This window comes from Saimiri boliviensis, chromosome 2, assembly GCF_048565385.1.
Source record: "Saimiri boliviensis isolate mSaiBol1 chromosome 2, mSaiBol1.pri, whole genome shotgun sequence".
Classification (NCBI taxonomy): Eukaryota; Metazoa; Chordata; class Mammalia; order Primates; family Cebidae; genus Saimiri; species Saimiri boliviensis.
In genome coordinates, this window is record NC_133450.1 from 93,940,418 (window position 1) to 93,959,286 (window position 18,869).

The 18,869-nt window shown below is 41.1% G+C and overlaps 1 protein-coding gene and 1 pseudogene across 5 annotated transcripts in view; one reads left to right on the forward strand and one right to left on the reverse strand.

Moving 5' to 3' along the window:
* Positions 1 to 18,869, reverse strand: part of FBXO34 (F-box protein 34) — a 112,589-nt gene that overhangs the window by 41,798 nt on the left and 51,922 nt on the right. The window lies entirely within an intron of this gene.
* LOC101033692 (heterogeneous nuclear ribonucleoprotein A1 pseudogene) lies at positions 6,334 to 7,218 on the forward strand (annotated as a pseudogene).

Here is an 18,869-nt window from a genome sequence, read left to right on the forward strand (position 1 = left end):
AAACCAGCCAACATGGCAAAAACCTTGTCTCCACTAAAAATACAAAAAAATTAGTCTGTAATCCAGAACTCTGGGAGGTCGAGGAGGGCGGATCACTTGAGATCATGAGTTCAACACCAGCCTGGCCAAAACATGGTGAAACCCTGCCTCTACGAAAAATACAAAAATTAGCTAGGCATGGTGGCTTGTACCTCTAATCCTAGCTACTCAGGAGGCTAAGGCAGGAGAATTGCTTAACCTAGGAGTCGGAGAACGCAGTGAGCTCACACCACTGCACTCCAGCCTGGGTGATGGAGTGAGACTGTGTATCAAAAAAAATAATAATAAAGAAAATCATATGATGAGGTTGCTAAGATCTGCGGTAAGGATGACTCTTCTGTCCATAAAACTGTGAATAAAAAAGAATTCATGCATAATATATACATAGGGTTTGGCACTACCCAAGGTTTCAGGCATCCACGGGAAGCCTTGGAATATATCCTCCAAGGATAAGAGGGGCTACTGTCTATTCGAAATCTCCACTTCGATATCAAGCACCTTAAACTCAACATGTCCAAAATAAAAATCCTGATTTCCTGTGCACTTTCTACCACTTCTCTCCAAAGTCTTCCCTATGTTTGTAAACAGCAACACTTTTTTCCCCAATAGCTAATGCTATTGGAAAATGACTCCATTTTTCTCTCACAAACCAAGAGGCAAATCCTGTTGGCTCTACCTTCAAATTACATTCAGAATACAACTACTACTCACCACCTCCACTGCTACTACCCTGTTCTAAGCCACCACCATTTCTCACCTGCATTTTGCTTCTACTTTCAAACTCAGTAGCCAGAATGACCCTGTAAAAGGGGAAGTTCCACCATCTCATTTTCTGTACCACACCATTCAATGGTTTCTAAGATGCCCCCTCTTTTTCTCAGGTTCTACTTATCTCTTTCCCCTTTGCTCCAACAAGATGAGTTATCTTGCACACTAAGTACAATCCCACCTCGTAGCCTTTACATGTTGTCGTTCTCTCTGCTCCCTCCTCCAGATACTTACCCATGTCACTCTTTTGCATCCTGCAGGTTTTTGCTCAGTATCATCTTAGAGAGGTACTCCTGAACTGTCCTGATATAGTACCATTCCCCACACTCCCTATTCCCCTTTCTCCTTGCTGTACATTCTCTGCAGCACTTCTGTCCTCCTTTCTGACATGTGTCCATGGTGCATCTCTCTCCACTAGATCATCTGTTCTAAGAGGATAAACTTAGTTTTGTTCACTGTCACATTTAACAGGCCCAAAATAATATGTTATAGACACTCAAATACAGAATAAAAATTATACCAGCCATTTTAGGAAGTAAAATTATACCAACTGTTTTGTCCTAATTAACATCAAAACATGCCTAAAGTTTGTATTATTGGGAGGTTTTCTATCCTACATTTGAAACTCTCTCTTTATAATAATAAAATGTAATGCTCTTTTTGATCATATCCATAAACAAGAGATTTGACTAATCCAAAAGGAATTATACTTTGATCTTCCTAGACTCTTAAATTCTATTCATAAGCTAAGAAACTAGATTGCCCTCTATTACAAGCTACTGGGAAATTTACTTTTATTTCTTACACTCTTTTTTCACACTGTAAAAAAAAATCATTTTTACACAGCAACTCTCAAATCTTGATCCAATATTTTTTTCCCCTCACCAAACCTGCTCCTCCATCAAACACAACTGTTAAGGAAAATTTCTAAGATTTAGGCCCCAAACAACCTTGTCCCACAGCAAGACCTAGGAAAAGGCACTTCGAAATCTAACACAATGTATCTTCACCAAAGATTACCTGTAGCCCTCACTAGGCAACTTGGCCCAAGTCTAAAAAAAAAAAAAAAACACATTTTACTTCTGTCTCATTTAATTATCTAGTCCCCCAGATCTTCTCTACTAGTGGTCTTCAATGTGAAAGGGGAGAAGGAGGAGGAGACAGAGGGAGAGTAAAAGACCTTAATAGGAAACTATGTGATTATTCTCAGAAATAAAGAAAGTCTGGATTTGTTTTAGAGCTTCCTAATGTGACAGAGAACCTCAACTCGAGGGATTTTACTTCCTCTGAAAACTATCTCGGCTGTGCTTTGTGTACGCTAAGGACCTAAGGACGTTTAGACACACCTTGTACAGGCCATGCTGTTGAATGTACAAAAAAGATACTTGGATTGTTTTATATTCTGAAAACAATGGACCAGAATCCTGCCCCACTTAAAGAATGAGTTGGCTCCTTGTTACCATGGTAATAAGCACCCCATGAATGGGGATAATTTGCCACTTTGCTGAAAATTTAAGCCTTAAAATAGTTTTTTGTTTTTTTTTTTTTAATCAGAAACGAGGTGGGAGGAGCAGCAGAACGAATTATAGAGTATATTTAAATAACATGTAAAGGAGTGTGTTTTTTTAATTCTAAATAACAAGATTTTAAATTGTTTAGTTTAGGCCGGACACTGGCTCACGCCTGTAAACCCAGCATTTCGGGAGGCGAAAGAGGGCAGATCACCTGAGGTCAGAAGTTTGAGACCAGCCTGACCAACAAGGAGAAACCCCGTCTCTACTAAAAATATAAAGTTAGCTAGGCATGGTGGCACATGCCTGTAATCCTAGCTACTCGGGAGGCTGAGGCAGGAGAATCTCATGAACCCAGGAGGCCGAGGCTGCGGTGAGTCGAGATCGCACCACTGCACTTCGGCCCAGGCAAGGGTGAAACTCCGTCTCAAGAAAAAAAAAAAAAAAAAAAAGTTTGGTTTATAAGAAAAAAGAAGGGAAGAAGACCAAAGAAAATAAACATGTTAGATTGTATTCCAACATGTACAGCTCTACACCATCATGACTCAGCACTGCAGATGTTTCAGAACAAACAGAGGTTTTCAGATTGTTAAATACACAAACACATTAAAATATTCATAAGTCTAGAAGGTTCCTAAGCAACAGTCTGGTTAGGAAGAAAAATCCACTATAGTAACTAGGAACCAACTAAGGCAAATAATACTGTGCAAGCCCAATGTTGCTAAATTATGACAGATTTAAAAAGCTGTATTCTCAACAAATTCTAAAAGAGAAATAATAATATTTAGCACTATTAACATACTAAATGCTCATTCCCCCTGTCACAATTCGTATGTTGAAACTTAATCCACAAAGTGAAGGTACTAGGAAGTGGGGCCTGTTGGAGGTGACTGGGTCGTAAGGATGGAGCCCTCGTGAATAGGATTAGTGCCCTTATGAGACCCAGAGAGCTCACTGATCCTTTCTTTTTATTTTTATTTATTTTTTTTGAGACGGAGTTTTGCTCTTGTTACCCAGGCTGGAGTGCAATGGCGCGATCTCGGCTCACTGCAACCTCCACCTCCTGGGTTCAGGCAATTCTCCTGCCTCAGCCTCCCGAGTAGCTGGGATTACAGGCGTGCGCCACCATGCCCAGCTAATTTTTTGTATTTTTAGTAGAGATGGGGTTTCACCATGTTGACCAGGATGGTCTCGATCTCTTGACCTCGTGATCCACCCGCCTCAGCCTCCCAAAGTGCTGGGATTACAGGCTTGGGCCACCGCGCCCGGCTTCACTGATCCTTTCTGAGATGATCATCTAAGCGCCAAGAAGCAGGCCTCACCAGACTCTGAATCACCTGCTCCCATGAACTGAGATTTCTCAGCCTCCAGAACGGTTGTCTATAAGCCACCAGTGTATGGTATTCTATAATAGCAGCCCGAACAGATTAAGACAGTGCTTATTCCTGATAAAAATTTTTAGCAAACTAGGGATAGAGGAAACCTTCTTTTACCTTAATAAAAGGTATCCACCAGAAACTTACAGAAAATAGCATACATACAAAAGCAAAATATTAAAAACAGTCCCATATAGAGCCAGAAATAAAGATGTCAGCTATCATATTACTGGAAAATCTATCATTACTTGCAAACTACACGTTATCTGGAGCTTTCAAGTTAAACCAACAAATTAACAATTATTTAGTCTAGTCTACCAGTAACCTCAATAAACAGGTAAAAGAATAACATTAAGAAAAAAAAAAGAATTACCACATGACCCAGCAATTCCACTGCTAGGTATATACCCAAAAGATCTCAAACAACTAATTGTACACAAATGTTTATAGCAGTACAATTCAGAATGGCTAAAAGGTAGTAACAACCCTTCTGTCTACCAACAGACAAAAATGTAAACTGTAGCACAGCATACAATGAAATATTAATTCAGCCATCAAAAGGAATTAAGTATTGATACCCACTACAACACGGATAAACTTTATGCTAAGTGAAAGAAGCCAGACACAAAAGGTATATACCATATGATCCATTTGTATGAAATGTCCACAGAAGAGGCAACTCTAAAGACAGAAAGTAGAACAGTGGTTACCTAGGGCAACCACTGAGGGGGAAGAGAGAATGAAGGTAACTGCTAATGGGTATGGAGTTTTTCTGGGGGTGATGAAAATGTTCTGTAATTAAACAGTGGTGATAACTGTACAACTTTGTGAACACACTCAACAGCAGTGAACTGTACACTTTGAAAGGGTGAATTTTGTGCTATGTCATTAATATCTACATTTTTAAATAGGTCAGTAAAAGCAGCGAGAAAAATGTTAACCCCCAAAATGGACTACAGTAATCAAGATAGTAAGGCAGTAGTGTGGAAATAAGTGGTTCAATAAACTGCACCCCAAATGATTAAGGAGAGACCAAGTAAATGGGAAGTGCAAAATGTCTGAATAAATTGAAAAAACTGGATCTCTGAGTGAAAGGATAAACAAAAAACATCATAAACAAAAATTTTAAAGGGGGGGCCATGGTGGGGGGTGCCTCATGCCTATAATCCCAGTACTTTGGGAGGCCAGAAGGGAAGATCGATTGAGGCCAGGAGCTTGAGACTAGCTTCGGGAACATAAATGAGAACCTGTATATACAAAAAAAAATTTTAATTAAAAGATTTTTAATTAAAAAGATTGAGCAAAATGTAAAATACAATACTGTCAAATATGGGAGAATGCTTTATAATCTTAATTAACTTCTCCTTCCTAAAGAAATAAACTACTGACATATCTAAACACAAATGTTAAACTTTTATTTGGAAAAAAGACATCATAAGGTTAAAACACAAGCAAAAGAATGGTACAAAAATATTTGCAATATGCATAAAAGATTAATTTCCATGACACTGGCCAGGCGTGATGACTCATGCCTATACTGTGAGCATTTTGGGAGCCCCAGGTGAGAAGATCAACTTGAGCCCAGGAATTTCAGACCACCCTAGGCAACAGAGTGAGACCCCATCTCATTAAAAACATATAAACTGTCTTTAAAAATTTTCCATGATATTAAATCATTTACTGAAGCCAATGCTGGGGGAGAGAGAGACCATATTTTAGCACAACATTATCGGTGTAAACCTGAAAAGACTATATGTAGTTTGCAAATACACAGAAAGATGTATTATGTAATAACTGGCAAACTGTGTATTTGGGGAGGAAATTGGAGATTTTATGTATCGATTTCAATGTGGTTTGAATTTCTGATCACAAATACATGTTAAATTTGGCAAACTGGATATTTGGGGAGGAAACTGGAGATTTTTTGCATCGATTTCAATGTGGTTTGAATTTCTGATCACAAATACATGTTAACTTTTATAATTTCAAAAACAATTTTGGATAGGAAAGTCTGAAAGGTAAAATTGTTGGCACTGAGGGTCACTACAGATGAGTATTTCTGACAGATCCCTGCAGCAGCATTACAGAGAATGGACATAAGAGACATAAGACTATGAAAACAGGTATTGATTCATTTTCTTCATTCAACAAATGATGAAAACCTGGCTATGCCTTGGTTTTCATCATTTGTTGAATGAACATTTGTTTCCTGAGCTAAGCACTAGGACCAGTTAGAAAAACTGCATGCTAGCTGGGTGCAGTGGCTCACGTTTGTAATCCCAACACTTTGGGAGGGTGAGGTGGGCAGATCATTTGATGACAGCAGTTAGAAACTAGCCTGGCCAACATGGTGAAATCCCATCTCTACAAAAAATACAAAACTTAGCCAGGGGTGGTGGCACATGCCTGTAATTCTAGCTCCTCGAGAGGCTAAGGTGGGAGGATCACCGGAACCCAGGAGGTGGAGGTTGCAGTGAGCTGAGATCACTACAGCCTAGACAACAGTGAGACCCTGTCAAAAGAAAGAAAAGACCTTCGAAAGAAAGAAAAGCGAAAGAAAGAAAAGAGAGGAAAACAGCCTTTCTGCCCGTGGATGCCGCCAAAGAAGCACCGTTAAAGTCTCTCCTCTCCCTGCAATCATGTCTAAGTCAGAGTCTCCTAAAGAGCCGGAACAGCTGAGGATGCTCTTCATTGGAGGGTTGAGCTTTGAAACAACCAAGGAGAGCCTGAGGAGCTATTTTGAGCAATGGGGAACGCTCACAGACTGTATGGTAATGAGAGATCCAAACACCAAGCGCTCCGGGGGATTTGGGGGCTTTGGGTTCCACACGTATGCAGCTGTGGAGAAGGTGGATGCAGCCATGAATGCAAGGCCACACAAAGTGGATGGAAGAGTTGTGGAACCAAAGAGAGCTGTCTCAAGAGAAGATTCTCAAAGACCAGGTGCCTACTTAACTGTGAAAAAAATACTTGTTGGTGGCATTAAAGAAGACGCTGAAGAACATCACCTAAGAGATTATTTTGAACAGTATGGAAAAACTGAAGTGATTGAAATCATGGCTGACAGAGGGAGTGGCAAGAAAAGGGGCTTTGCCTTTGTAACCTTTGATGACCATGACTCCGTGAATAAGACTGTCATTCAGAAATACCATACTGTGAATGGTCACAACTGTGAAGTTAGGAAAGCCCTGTCAAAGCAAGAGATGGCTAGTGCTTCATCCAGCCAAAGAGGTCAAAGTGGTTCTGGAAACTTTGGTGGTGGTCGTGGAGGTGGTTTCGGTGGGAATGACAACTTTGGTCATGGAGGAAACTTCAGGGGCCGTGGTGGTGGTGGATATGGTGTCAGTGGGGATGGCTATAATGGATTTGGTAATGATGGAGGCAATTCTGGAGGTGGTGGAAGCTACAATGATTTTGGCAGTTACAATCAGTCTTCAAATTTTGGATCCATGAAGGGAGGAAACTTTGAAGGCAGAAGTTCTGGCCCCTATGGTGGTGGCGGCCAATACTTTGCCAAACCATGAAACCATGGTGGCTATGGCAGTTCCAGTAGCAGCAGTAGCTATGGCAGTGGCAGAAGATTTTAATTAGGAAACAAAGCTTAGCAGGAGAGGAGAGCCGGAGAAGTGACAGGGAAGCTGCAGATTACAACGGATTTGTGAACTCAGCCAAGCACAGTGGTGGCAGGGCCTAGCTGCTACAAAGAAGACATGATTTAGACAAATACTCATGTGTACGGGCAAAAAACTCGAGGACTGTATTTGTGACTAATTGTATAACAGGTTATTTTAGTTTCTGTTCTGTGGAAAGTGTAAAGCATTCCAACAAAGGGTTTTTTTTTTTTTTTTTTTTTTTGAGACAGAGTTTCGCTCTTGTTACCCAGGCTGGAGTGCAATGGCGCCATCTCGGCTCACCGCAACCTCCGCCTCCTGGGTTCAGGCAATTCTCCTGCCTCAGCCTCCTGAGTAGCTGGGATTACAGGCACGCGCCACCGTGCCCAGCTAATTTTTTTATTTTTAGTAGAGACGGGGTTTCACCATGTGGACCAGGACCGTCTCGATCTCTTGATCTCATGATCCACTCGCCTCAGCCTCCCAAAGTACTGGGATTACAGGCTTGAGCCACCGCGCCCAGCCTCAAAGGTTTTAATGTAGATTATTTTCTTTTTCTTTTTTCTTTTTTTTTTTTTTTTTGCACCCATGCTGTTGATTGCTAAATGCAAGAGTCTGATCATGGCACTGAATAAATGTCTTTTTTAGAAAAAGAAAAAAAAAGAAAGGAAAACAAACACACACTGCAAGTTGTCTCAGTAAAAGGTCATATATAAGTACTTTGGGCAACAGGAGCCAGGGATGAGAAGGCATCTGTTCTTTGGGGGTGGGGGGTGGAGGATGTGGAAAGCACTTAACCGTTTTAAGGTATTTGTGGACAATACTCTTCTGATATTCCTTATATTACAAGATGGCCAAGTATTCCTGGTAAGTATAATCTTTTTTTTTTTTTTGACAACTTGCTGAATAAAAAAACAAAAAGCCCATATCGGCCTTGCCCTTACAAGTAACTTTTTAAAAAAATTATTTGACTTTGGAAAGTCCAAGCCCTAAAAATCTCTGGATGAAGGAATTTCAAAGGTCATTTTCTCCTTGTCCACTCTTTATTTTTTGGTTTTCTCAAAAAATGAATAAAAAGAAAACTATCCCAACATTCATATTTAATCCCAAGGAAAATTATTTTAGCGAGAGGGTTTTTTTTTTTTTTTCTGTGAGACAGAGTCACACTCTGTCACCAGGCACCAGGCTGGAGTTCAGTAGCGTGATCTCGGCTAACTGCAACCTCCACCTACCAGGTTCAAGTGATTCTCCTGCCTCAGCTTCCCGAGTAGCTGGAACTACGGGTGCACGCCATCATGCCCAGCTAATTTTTTTGTATTTTTTAGTATAGATGGGGTTTTACCATGTTGGCCTGCCCTCGTGATCCGCCCACCTCAGCTTCCCAAAGTGCTGGGATTACAAGCGTGAGTCACCACGCCTGGCGGAATAAGAGATATTTTTAATTATGATTTAATCCACATTGGTTTCTTTTTACAGCTGACATGTTCCCATTTTATAACAGCCATCTGCTAACTTAACAGTATCCCAGATTTAACAAAAGCTTTAACAAAGACTATGACTGTACATTAAAATTATTCAACTTTCTCACCTTAAAACTTATTTTATTAAAAGCACCCAGTATTAGCAAAGAGACAAGAAAAAAGAATCTGCTAAGTTTGGCAAAAAATTCACCCTACTTTAGCTTTGGGCAGCTAGCTAACCATTTTCCCATCTAAGCTGAGGAAAGGAGCTTGTCTGAGACTGCTGGTCAAGCACACAAACACCATTACCTTGACAAAGTCAACTGCCTGAGAAAGCTTATCCTAAACCTACCGTAGTTCTCCCCAAACCATGCCAAGGAGGTCCCTCCTTGCTGTAGACTTCCTCTTTTCAAGGCATGCTGCAGGCAATGCCAAGGTAGGTGCAGGTCTGTTTTGAGAAAAGATTATGGCAAGCATAGCAGTTACAGGACCTGGATAACCTGAGATAGTCCAATTTCATACTTTTTTTTTCCACTTAAGGTGTTTTGTTAAATATGCCTTTCAAGGTGATTTAACAGCTGTACTCTTAAAAGTTTCCTATGAAAGTTCAGGGAAAAAAACCCTTTCACAAGCTATATAGAATGTTGGTCCTGTGCATACAATCATATGAAAAAACCTGGACTAGTTCTCCTGCTACTTATCCAGGGAAAGAGAAGCATTTCTTCCCAGCATTTCTTCACCAAAAATTACAAAGGATTAAAAACAAACGGCCATTACCCCATACAGAATCATCATATAAACTGAAAACAACTAAAATACAAATGATACTGAGGAAAAGACAGAATGGAAAGAAGAACAATAAAAAGCTGTTGCAAGCAGTCCTTTCTGTATAAATGCTTAATAAAATTTGGCACCTGGATATTTGTGTATACCAGATTTAAAAAAATAATTACCATTTCACAACTTTGAAAGACAAGGTTCATCTAAAAATCTATCACATGTACACTGTATCACAGGTACACTGTCAAAAGAAACTTGACCAGGTATTTTTCTTTTAGATATAGCTGTCACTCTCTTGAACCACAAAAATCTTCTTTTAAAAAAAGTATAAAGATGTGCATTCCTCAATAGAAGAATCCACGAGTTTTTTAAGCGCCTAACGCCCACATTCCCCTTCTAAATCCATTGGAATAATGGTAACATTTTTCTACTTAAATTGCCACCTTATATCCTATGACCCTTCTACACTGGCCTTAAAGGTAACCATGAACAAACAGAAAGGAGGACTTAGTGGACTACAAGCGGACCTACTGTGAAATTAGCACAATGAGAGTCTAACCAACTCAGTAACATCAAATCTCATGGACACAAATCTTCCAGTCTTGATTGACAAAGCAATAAATGCCCACTTAGGAGTGGGTAAGATGACCAGGTCACCAGAACTAGCCACTGATGGATAACTGGAACTGCTAGAGAATGAGACAATGGAGTACTGATTGTTCCAATTCTCAAGACCAAACAAGACCAAACAATGTGACTTGGAACTGTTTTGTGTATTTTCTTATCTCCTCACACAACCATATAAAAAACTGATAAAGCCCAGTACAGTGACTCACCCTTGTATTCCCAAAACTTTGTGAGACCAAGGCAAGAGGATCACCTGAGGCCAGGAGTTTGAGACCAGGCTTGGGTAACATAACAAAACCCTGTCTCTAAAAAGAAAAACAGAAGATGGCCGATTACGAGCAGCTCTGGATTACGGCTCACAGTGAAGAGTGCAAAGTGTGAGCGGACACTGCACTTGCAGATGGTTTTTTATTGCCTACAGACCAGGAGATTCCTGGGCAGAGTAGCCCCATGGGTCGCCAGCACAGCTGTTTTGGCCAGCGTGGCAGGTCTCGCAAACATACACAGGTCCAGGTGCCATTTTAGCTTGTGACTGGAGCACCTGGGAGACAGAGTCGCCCGTTAAACTGATAAAAAGGGGACTGAAACAAGGAGCCAGGCCAGGAGATTCCCAGGCAAAAAAGCGCCACGCATCTCCAGTGTAGCTGTTTCAGCCTATGCAGTGGATTGCCACAAGGGAAATCACACAGATCCCAGTGCCTTTTCAACAGGCAACTGGAACACCTGGGAGACAGAGTTTCCTGTTCAACTGATAAAAAGGGGACTGAAACAGGGAACCAGGCTAGGAGATTCCCGGGCGAAAAAGTGCCATGAATCTCCAGCACAGCTGTTTCAGCCCGTGCAGTGGTTCGCTGCTTGGAAAATCACAGATCCAGGCGCCTTTTCAACAGGTGGCTGGAACGCCTGGGAGATAGTTGCCCGTTCAACTGAAAAAAAGGGGACTGAAACAGGGAGCAAGGCCAGAAGACTCCCAGGTGAAAAAGCACCGTGAGCCCCCAGTGAGGCTGCTTCAGTCGGCACAGCGGGTCTCTGCACAAAATCTCACACAAATCCAAGTGCCTTTGCAACTGGAGACTGGAATGCCTGGGAGAGCGAGGTGCCCGTTCAACCAAAAAAAAAAAAAAAAAAGAGTCTGAGGCAGGGAGCCAGGTGATCAGGCTTGGCCGGTTCCACCCCCACAAAAAACAGCAATCTGAAATACTCTGGATTGAGAGGTTCACAGTAGGCACAGCCAGCAAGCACAGCTGAAACCCAAGAAGGTCCAGCTCTATGGGGGAGGGGTGTCTGCTATTACCAAGGCAGTCCACCACTACTGAGGTAGTCTGCCACTGCTGAGGTAGCCCACCATTGCCGAGGCAGTGCACCATTACAGATAGAGTCCACCATTACAGACGTGGGCCACCATTGCTGAGGTACTTCTAACTATGCCCCTATAAAAAGAACTGCAGGGAAGTTCGCATGGCAGCTGGGCGGAGCCCACAACAGCTCAGCAAAGCCTCTGCAGACAGACAGTGACGAGGCTGCCTCCTTGCTGGGCAGTGCAGCCCTGAAAAAAGGCAGCAGTGCAACAGAAACTTATAAATAAAGCCCTACCTTCCTGGGACAGAGCACCAGGGGAAAAAAAGGCGTTTATGAGTTCTGCTGCAGCAGGCTTAAACATACCTGCCCAGCAGCTCTCAATGGAAGAACAGAGCTCACAGCTCAGCACTTAAGCTCCATAAAGGACAGACAGTCTCCTCTGACCCCCATATATGCAAAGAGTCACCTCATAAAGGAGAGCTCAGACTGACATCTGGTGGGTATCCTTCTGGGCCAAAGACACCAGAAGAAAAAACTAGCAGTAACCCTCAGTGTTCTGCAGATGCTGCAGGTGATCCCTAGGCAAGCAGGGCCTGGAGTGGACCTCCAGCAGTCCTACAGCAGAGGGGCCCAACTGTTAGAAGAAAAACTAAGAAACAGAAAGAAATAACTTCATCATCAACAAACTGGACACCCACTCAGAGACCCCATCTGAAAGTCAACAACTACAAAGACCACAGGTAAATAAATCCACAAAGATGGGAAGAAACCAGCACTAAAAGGATGAAAAAACCCAAAACCAGAATGCCTCTCCTCCTTCAAAGGATCACAACTCCTCAACAGCAAGGGAACAAGGCTAGATGGAGAATGACTGTGATGAATTGACAGAAACAGGCTTCAGAAAGTGGGTAATAAGAAACTTCTTTGAGCTAAAACAACATGTTCTAATCCAATACAATGAAACTAAGAACCTTGAAAAAAAGGTTTGACGAAATGCTAACGAGAATAAACAGCTTAGAGACAAACATAAATGAATTGATGGCGCTGAAAAACATAACACGAGAACTTCGCAAAGCGTACACAAGTTTCAAAAGCCGAACTGACCAAGCAGAAGAAAGGATATCAGAGGTTGAAGATCAACTCAATGAAATAAAACAAGAAGGCAAGACTAGAGAAAAAAGGGTAAAAAAAAATGAAGAAAGTCTCCAAGAAATATGGGACTATGTGAAAAGACCTAAACTACGTTTGATAGGTGTACCTGAATGTGACAGAGATAATGACTCCAAGCTGGAAAATACTCTTCAGGATATTATCCAAGAAAACTTTCCCAATCCAGCAAGACAGGCCAATATTCAAGTCCAGGAAATAGAGAGAACACCACAAAGCTATTCCTCAAGAAGAGCAACCCCAAGGCACATAATCGTCAGATTCACTAGGGTTGAAATGAAGGAGAAAATGCTAAGGGCAGCCAGAGAGAAAGGTTGGGTTACCCACAAAGGGAAGCCTATCAGACTCATAGCAGATGTCTCAGCAGAAACCCTACAAGCCAGAAGAGAGTGGCTGCCAATATTCAACATCCTTAAAGAAAAGAACTGTCAACTCAGAATTTCATATCCAGCCAAACTAAGCTTCATAAGCGAAGGAGAAACAAAATCCTTTACGAACAAGCAATTGCTCAGAGATTTCATCATCACCAGGCCTGTTTTACAAGAGCTCCTGAAAGAAGCACTAAACATAGAAAGGAACAACGAGTACCAGCCACTCAAAAAACATACCAAATGGTAAAGAGCATCAACACAATGAAGAAGCTGCGTCAACTAACGGGCAAAACAACCAAGTAGCATCAAAATGGCAGGATCAAATTCACACATAAAAATATTAACCCTAAATGTAAATAGGCTAAACACCCCAATCGAAAGACACAGACTGGCAAATTGGACTAAAAAGCCAAAACTCATCAGTGTGCTGTATCCAAGAAACCCATCTCACATGCAAGGATACACAAAGGCTCAAAATAAAGGGATGGAGGAAGATTTACCAAGCAAATGGAGAGCAAAAAAAAAAGCAGAAGTTGCGACCCTAGTCTCTGATAAAATAGACTTTAAACCAACAAAGATGAAAGAGACAAAGAAGGACATTACATAATGGTAAAAGGATCAATGAAACAAGAAGAGCTAACGATCCTAAATATATACACACCCAATACAGGAGTACCCAGATACATAAAGCAAGTTCTTAATCACTTACAAAGAGATTTAGACTCCCACACAATAATAGTGGGAGACTTTAACACCCCATTGTCAATATTAGACAGATCAACGAGACAGAAAATTAACAAGGATATCCAGGACTTGAACTCAGACCTGGACCAAGCAAACCTAATAGACATTTACAGAACTCTCCACCCCAAATCTACAGAATATACATTCTTCTCAGCACCTCGTCACACCTACTCTAAAATTGACCACATAATTGGAAGTAAATCACTCCTCAGCAAATGCAAAAGAAGGGAAATCATAATAGTCTCTCAGACCACAGTGCAATCAAGTTAGAACTCAGAATTCAGAAACTAACTCAGAATCGCACAGCTTCATGGAAACTGAACAAATGGCTCTTGAATGTTGACTGGATAAACAATGAAATGAAGGCAGAAATAAAGATGTTCTTTGAAACCAAAGAGAATGAAGAAACAACATACCAGAATCTCTGGGACACATTTAAAGCAGTGTCTAGAGGAAAATATATAGCAATAAATGCCCACATGAGAAGCAAGGAAAGATCTAAAATCGACACCCTATCATCAAAATTGAAAGAGCTGGCCGGGCGCGGTGGCTCAAGCCTGTAATCCCAGCACTTTGGGAGGCCGAGGTGGGTGGATCACAAGGTCGAGAGATCAAGACCAAACTGGTCAACATGGTGAAATCCCGTCTCTACTAAAAATACAAAAAAAAATCAGCTGGGCATGGTGGCGCATGCCTGTAATCCCAGCTACTCAGGAGGCTGAGGCAAGAGAATTGCCTGAACCTAGGAGGCGGAGGTTGCGGTGAGCCGAGATGGCGCCATTGCACTCCAGCCTGGGTAACAAGAGCGAAACTCCGTATCAAAAAAAAAAGAAAAAGCAAGACTCCATCTCAAAAAATAAAGAAAAGAAACTAATGTTAAAAAAAAAAAAAAAAATTGAAAGAGCTAGAGGAGCAAGATCAAAAAAACTTAAAACCTAGCGGAAGACAAGAAATAACTAAGATCAGAGCAGAACTGAAGGAGACTGAGACACATACAAAAAAGGCCTTCAAAAAACTAATAAATCCAGGACTTGGGTTTTCAAAAGATCAACAAAATAGGCCACTAGCCAAATTAATAAAAAAGAAAAGAGAATAATCAAACAGATGCAATAAAAAACGACAAAGGGGATATCACCACACATGACACAGAAATACAAACCATCATCAGACATTATTACAAACAACTCTATGTACATAAACTAGTAAACCTGGAAGTAATGGATAAATTCCTGGACACTTGCATCCTCCCAAGCCTAAACCAGGAAGAAGTCAAAACCCTGAATAGACCAATAACAAGGGCTGAACTTAAGGCAGCAATTAATAGCCTACCAACCAAAAAAAGTCCAGGTCTAGATGGGTTCACAGCTGAATTCTACCAGACACACAAAGAGGAGCTGGTAACATTCCTTCTGAAACGATTCCAAACAATCCAAAAAGAGGGAATCCTTCCCAAATCATTTCACCCTGATAACAAAACATCACCCTGATAACAAAATCTGGCAGAGACTCAACAAGAAAAGAAAACTTCAGGCCAATATCCATGATGAACATAGATGCAAAAATCTTCAATGAAATACTGGCGAGCTGACTGCAACAGCACATCAAAAAGCTTATCCACCATGATCAGGCAGGCTTCATCCTGGGGATGCAAGGCTGGTTCAACACACGAAAATCTATAAACAGAATTCACCACATGAACAGAACCCAAGACAAAAACCACATGATTATTTCAACAGATGCAGAGAAGGCCTTTGACAAAATTCAATAGCCCTTTATGCTAAAAACACTCAATAAACTAGGTATTGATGGAAAGTATCTCAAAATAATAAAAGTTACTGATGACAAGCCCACAGCCAATATCATCCTGAATGGGCAAAAACTGGAAGCATTCCCTTTGAAATCTGGCACGAGACAAGGATGCCCTCTCTCACCACTCCTATTCAAGATAGTACTGGAAGTTCTAGCCAGAGCAATCAGGCAAGAAAAAGAAATAAAGGATGTTCAATTAGGAAAGGAGGAAGTCACATTGTCTCTATTTGCAGAGAACATGGTTGTATATTTAGAAGACCACATCATCTCAGCCCAAAATCTCCTAAAACTGATAAGCAACTTCAGCAAAGTCTCAGATACAAAATCAATGTGCAAAAATCACAAGCATTCCTATACACCAGTAACAGACTTAAAGAGGGCCAAATCAAGAACAAACTGCCATTCACAATTGCTACAAAGAGAATAAAATATCTAGTAATACAACTAATGCAGGATGTAAAGGACCTCTTAAAGGAGAACAACAAACCAATGCTCAATGAAATCAGAGAGGACACAAACAGATGGAGAAACATTCCATGCTCATGGTTAGGAAGAATCAGTATCATGAAAATGGCCATACTGCCAAAAGTAATTTACAGATTCAACACTATTCCCATCAATCTACCAATGATCTTCTTCACAGAACTGGAAAAAACCACCTTCATATGGAACCAAAAGAGAGCCCGCATAGCCAAGTCAATTCTAAGCAAAAAGAACAAAGCCGGAGGCATCACAATACCTGACTTCAAACTATACTACAAGTCTACAGTAATCAAAACAGCACGGTACTGGTACCAAAACAGATACATAGACCAATGGAACATAACAAGGTCTCGGAGACAACACCACACATCTGCAGCTATCTGATCTTTGACAAACCTGACAAAAACGAGCAATGGGGAAAGGATTCCCTGTTTAATAAATGGTGTTGGGAAAACTAGCTAGCCATGCGCAGAAAGCAGAAACTGCACCCCTTCCTGACATCTTACACTAAAATTAACTCCAGATGGATTAAAGACTTAAACATAAGACCTAATACCATAAAAACCCTAGAAGAAAATCTAGGCAAAACCATTCAGGACATAGGCATAGGCAAGGACTTCATGACTAAAACACCAAAAGCATTGGCAACAAAAGCCAAAATAGACAAATGGGACCTGATCAAACTCTACAGCTTCTGCACAGCAAAAGAAGCAGTCATTAAGGTGAATCGGCAACCAACAGAATGGGAAAAAATTTTTGCAATCTACCTATCTGACAAAGGGCTAATATTCACAATCTGCAAAGAACTAAAACAGATTTACAAGGAAAAAACAAACAAGCCCATTCAAAAAGTGGGCAAAGGATATGAACAGATACTTTATAAAAGAAGACACATATGAGGCCAACAAACATATGAAGAAAATGCTCATCATCACTGGTCATTAAAGAAATGCAAATCAAAACTACATTGAGATACCATCTCACGCCAGTTAGAATGGTGATCATTAAAAAATCTGGAGACAACAGACGCTAGAGAGGATGTGGAGAAATAGGAACACTTTTACACTGTTGGTGGGAGTGTAAATTACTTCAACCATTGTGGAAGACAGTGTGGCGATTCCTCAAGGACCTAGAAATAGAAATTCTATTTAACCCAGCAATCTCATTACTGGGTATATATCCAAAGGATTATAAATCGTTCTACTATAAGGACACATGCACACGAATGTTCACTGCAGCACAGTTACAATAGCAAAGACCTGGAACCAACCCAAATGCCCACTAATGACAGACTGAACAGGGAAAATGTGGCACATATACACCATGGAATATTATGCAGCCATCAAAAACGATGAGTTCGTGTTCTTTGTAGGGACATGGATGAACCTGGAAACCATCATTCTCAGCAACCTGACACAAGAACAGAAAATCAAACACCACATGTTCTTAAAGGTGGGTGTCGAACAATGAGAACACATGGACACAGGGAGGGGAGCATCACACAATGGGGTCTGCTGGGGAGAAATAAGGGAGGGATAGTGGAGGGTGGGGAGTTCGGGAGAGGTTGCATGGGGAGAAATGCCAGATATAGGTGAAGGGGAGGAAGGCAGCAAATCATGTTGCCAGGTGTGTACCTATGTAACAATATATTTTTTTTAAATTGCATTTTGTTTTGGGGTACATGTGAAGAACAATATGTAATACTGTTGCATAGGCAACAATCTTGCATGTTCTTCACATGTACCCCAAAACCTAAAATGCAATTAAAAAATAATAAATTAAAACAAAACGAAACAAAAAACAAACACAGGTCATGTGGTTGAACAATTACATATAGTGGTTACTTCTTTCTTTACAGAAATAAAAAATATTCCAAAATCGGTAAAAAAAATTTTACTGACTGGACATATATATGACTTCAAATCAACAGGGGATTGGTTATGCCTATTTAGAACTTAAACTGTTGAGGTTATCTTTTTTTTTTTTTTTTTTTTTCTGAGACGGAGTTTCGCTCTTGTTACCCAGGCTGGAGTGCAATGGCGCGATCTCGGCTCACCGCAACCTCCGCCTCCTGGGTTTAGGCAATTCTCCTGCCTCAGCCTCCTGAGTAGCTGGGATTACAGGCACACGCCACCATGCCCAGCTAATTTTTTTGTATTTTTAGTAGAGACGGGGTTTCACCATGTTGACCAGGATGGTCTCGATCTCTTGACCTCGTGATCCACCCGCCTCAGCCTCCCAAAGTGCTGGGATTACAGGCTTGAGCCACCACGCCCGGCTTTTTTTTTTTTTTTTTTTTTTGAGATGGAGTTTCACTCTTGTTGCCCAGGCTGGAGTGCAATGGCGCAATCTCGGCTCACCGCAACCTCTGCCTTCGGAGTTCAAGCCATTTTTCTGCCTCAGCCTCTGGAGTAGCTTGGAATATAGGCATGCACCACCACACCTGGCTAATTTTGCATTTTTAGCAGAGACGAGGTTTCTCCGCATTGGTCAGGCTGGTTTCAAACTCCCGACTTCAGGTGATCTGCCCGCCTCTGCCTCCCAAAGTGTTGGGATTACAGGTGTGAGCCACCATCCCTGGCTTATTTAGCTATTTTTTTTTTTTAAATCAAGAATTATGTCCCAGACTTCTGGGTAAGGACGGTAGACTAAACACATAGGTCTTTGTTGATCCTTCCCCAAAGACCAACGGAAATTTAAAGACAAATCTATATGGTCAAAGAGAAATGGAGATTATAGCCATAAATTTTAAAAGCTGAAAAATAAATGAGTAAGAGCTAAAGGACTCAGATATACCCCAAAACACCAAACCCTAAGGTAAGCA